A 4454-nucleotide genomic window follows, 5' to 3' on the forward strand; every position below is an offset into this window, starting at 1 on the left:
TGTATGGTTTGTATGCACAATGTTTGGCCGACATGCAACCTTTTTGAAAATCAGGAATCTGAGGGTGGCAAAAATGAAAATAATTGAGAAAATCACCTTTAAAGTTGTCCAAATGAACTCCTTAGCAACACATATTACTAATTTACACCATTGATTTAACTGCTGTAATGACGTTGTGGAGAGTAGATGAAAGCGAAAGTGGAAATTCAAAGCTTTACATTGATACCAAACTTGACTGGGTAATTCCCAAAGATTGGGCAGCAGTGAGCCAAGTTTGTAGGCATGTTTCAGGCCATTTCTTTCTCTGCGATTTTTGGCATCCACTCACAAATATATTTACGGTAGGAAATTTACAAAATATCTTCATCAAACATGATCTTTACTTAATATCCTAATGATTTTTGGCATAAAAGAAAAATGTATAATTTTGACCCATACAATGTATTGTTGGATATATTGCTACAATTATACCTGTGCTACTCATGACTGCTTTTGTGCTCCAGGGCCACATATAATAAATTAATGTTTAGGTATTCATAACATTCATGTTATCAATTTTAATGTAAGTTTTACAGCACAATTTAAGTTTTACAAATTTAAAATCTTTTCAGTAGTGGTTGTAATTTGTATAAACTGTTTATGTAGTAAAATGTGTTTTCGTATTTTGCGTTGTCCCTTATCAGTGCAAAATTATCACAAATTAAAAAGGATTCATGCCAATATTGTCCAAAACCCCACTTTTCTAGGGCGTTTCCAAACTTTTGGAGGGCAGTGTATTATATTATATATTATTTTACTTTTTTTATGACTTGATATTATAAATTAGATGTTGTCTTTGTGGGGCCCAACAACGTTAAAATGTTCTCATTTTACTATCTTTGTGAGGACATTCCTTACAATGTAGGAAAAACAAGTTGCAAGTCACGCACACACACACAAACACAAATGCAAAATAAATAATTATAACAGTATTCTACAAATTCTGTATTTATATATCTATTTTTAAAGTATTTTTGTCTTCGAGTCCCCGGCCGGCAATGGCTGCCCACTGGTGTGTGTGTGTGTGTGTGTGTGTGCACCTGGTATTCATCACGTCCTGGGGGCCAAATGTCCCCACAAGGATAGTAATACCAGTAAATCTTAATCTTGTGGGGACATTTTTTGGTCCCCATGAGGAAACAAGCTTATAAATCATACAGCATAAAGTTTTTTGAAAATCTAAAAATGCAGCATGTTTCCTGTGAGGGCTAAATTTAGGTGTAGGATTGGTGTAGGGCAATAGCACATACAGATTGTACAGTATAAAAACCATTACGCCTATGGGATGTCCCCATAAAACATGGAAACCCAACATGTGTGTGTGTGTGTGTGTGTGTGTGTGTGTGTGTGTGTGTGTGTGTGTGTTAAACGCAGATTCCACTCTGTGGAAGGTATCACCACAAATACTACCCGTCTGGAAAGAAGGATGGTATTATTTTGGTTAATGAAAGTGTTTCAAGTCAGAAATTCAAAAATGTAGCAAATGAAAACAATCCTTACCCGACCAGTGCAAAGTGATCGATGTTCAAGCATTTTCAGAAATGCTTGTTGAGATAATGCTGGGCTAGCCAATTTCATCTGCTCAAATGATGTGAACACATCAAATTTGAACAGCATTTGGCAGCTGGTGGTTGCTGGCCAGTATTTATATTCAAGCAAGTCACTAATCCCAGGAGTCCATTTACAAGAACAAATTGGACAGCATATACTAGGCAGGCACAGGTTGTATGCACCTTAAAATAAACACGTGGTTACTATTTGACCAGTACAGCACAGGACAATTTGTACAGCACAGGACAAAAATTAAGACACAAAAATAAGTAAGCCACTATTATGTATGAATTCATCTCCTGGATTATAAAAATTTAGAAGGAAGTGACAAGACATACCGTTGATAGTCACCAAGACAGTCTGCTTTCCTGGGATAACTGTGAAGGCTTGGCTTGGACCACAGGAGCAGATTTGCATTGGTGGAGGAATAGGAAGCATACACACTGAAAATTTCAGATAGTAATATCAGTAACGTCGACACATTTATTACAGGAAACTGTAGACCTTAAGAGCTTAAATGGTATCATTGTACATGTAGTTGACATTATGAAAACATGTTGAGAGGACACCTTCTAAATACTTTGAACACACCTTGTTCACGGAGCTGATATTGGCCCCTTTCATCAATCACCACTAAGGATGTTGGTGGAATAGGCTTGAAAAAACCATCAACCATAGCTTCTCTGTCATGGAACACATGTTTACTATGGATCTCAGAGTCACATGTCGAACAGAAAAACTGACATCCTGATGGAACACACTCTAGACACCGGACAACAGCGTCAGCAGCCTTGCACTGTTGACAGCAATGCTGGGTTACAGTCTTTGCAGCCAGCATGCAATTTAAAATCTCTGGCAATGCAGCCCTAAACCTTTTTTCAGACATGACCTGTCTTTTGGTCCATACAGACATGGTGGGTGCCTCTAATATTTCATCTGATGCAGAGACAGAATTTACTAGGTTTTTTAATCTCTGAAGATGTTGATCTACAAAAAAATAAAAATAAACAAACAATAATAACAACAACAATGACAATGAAAACTACAGTTGCATTAATGCATTTTTATAAAGCAACATATTAATTTCTTATATGGCTTTGTCACTTTATATGCATCATGAAAAATGGCTATTACATACTTTTGTCAGTTGCCATGTGACATTTTTCAATTTAAACATAAAGGCTGAAAGTATTTAGAATGTCAATTTATGCTTACCAAGACTTGGGACCTCTTCTGGACATTCATTTATATGCATCTCCTCAACTTCTGCAAGCTCCCTCGTGTCAGCAGGTTTAACTGCAAACACAGAATGTAATGATACTGAAAACATAACTGCTGACCAAAAGCGTAAACAATAGGATAACTGTATATTTTACTAACCAGATCTATTCTTCTGAACACGTTGTGGTAGGATGTTCCCATGCTCGTCTCTCTTTCTCCAGGAAACATTGCAGTCTTGACTTTCCTTTTGTTTTCTTTTTTTTTTGAAGTCTAAAATTAAAAACAAAATTATATATTTGGGGGAGGCATGAGAAAAGCCCTATTCTTTTACATTTGCATTTAGTTAAATGGCATGATAGAGAAATAATATGTGAAAAAGTTTACTTTTTGGGCTTCCAACTCATCTGCCATGGTTTTTGCTGCTTCCAGCCATTCCTTATACTGCCTGAACGACTCAGATGCCATTTGAAGATGTTTTTAAGAGAAATGATGAATAAAGTCAAAGTGCAAACAAGTACAAAAGGGAGAGAGATAAAAAAAAAGAAAGAGACAGAGGAGGAGAAAGAAATTGGCTCTTAAAAGAACCGTTTGATTTCTATAATATTTCAGTGATGGAATAGATGGGTATAAAAACCTGAAAAACAAACAGATGTGATAGGATTAGTTGTACCAACTCTGCATTGAACTTGTTTCTGTAATAACCACAAAGGTCAAAGAGGAATAAGCTGAGTGTCAACAAAATTTCTGAGAGTGCACGAATCAGAAGAACCAGGCCTCGGTAAGAGTGGGCACAGACTGTGCCTATAAACCTGAACGCACTAATGGGGATTTATTCATTTCCAACCTGAACCTGATTCTGTCAAAAAAAATTGCCAATACTGCACCTGTTATGTTTTTAATAATTCTTTAAAATTGTATATCCCTAATTTAAAGAGGAATTGATAGTTTTCCATAATGTGCTGAAATTAAGTAATTTAGATTAAGCAATTTAGAAAATATTCTTATAATGGTGACCCTACCTTAATTTATGGACTAGGCTAAAGTTAATTGTGGCAAATTCTGGCAATATTACATAAAGTTTAGTTCAGGACAGAGAATGTGATTCATCAGACAATTTACAGGTCATATCTTAATTACTATTTGCCATTCATTTATATGTGTTTTGTTACAAAAAGGGCATTAGTCTTTTCAAAACCTTTTTATTATTATTAGGAGGGAATGCCTCCGAAATTATTGTCTATTTATAATTTAACCGGATAAATTATGGAAGGCCCCCTAAATGAACTTCTCCGGTTTATAGCTAATTGGGAAGCAAGGATTTTATGTTATAAAGTGCACGAACTAATTAAGTAATTACCTAGCTGCAATGTTTGCATGTGAGCTAGCAGCACATGATGCTAGCGATCATGGATAGTATGTTAGGTAGCAAGATAATAACGTGTTATTAATGGATAAAACCAAACCATAATCAAAACGTCGAGCTGGACGTACATAGTTCCACATGAATTTCAGACAATCAACATAAATACTTATGAATATTTAAAAAAACAACAACAGGATACTTGAAATGCGCACCTTAGCTACGACGATCAGTGCAACGCCTGGCCCAGGACTCCCGTTCTTCTTCTTCCTTTGCTTCATCT

At 35.9% G+C, this 4454-nt stretch overlaps 1 long non-coding RNA gene across 1 annotated transcript; it reads right to left on the reverse strand.

Annotated features, from left to right (window-relative positions):
* Positions 1 to 666: 666 nt before the first annotated feature.
* Positions 667 to 4454, reverse strand: LOC306852519. The gene is made up of 6 exons (XR_013782622.1): positions 4387 to 4454; positions 3196 to 3445; positions 2971 to 3081; positions 2806 to 2886; positions 2182 to 2577; positions 667 to 2033 (listed from the first exon to the last, which is right to left on the reverse strand). It is a non-coding gene; the product is annotated as an uncharacterized lncRNA (long non-coding RNA).

The sequence above is a fragment of the Barbus barbus genome, assembly GCF_936440315.1.
Source record: "Barbus barbus genome assembly, chromosome: 32".
Taxonomy (NCBI): Eukaryota; Metazoa; Chordata; class Actinopteri; order Cypriniformes; family Cyprinidae; genus Barbus; species Barbus barbus.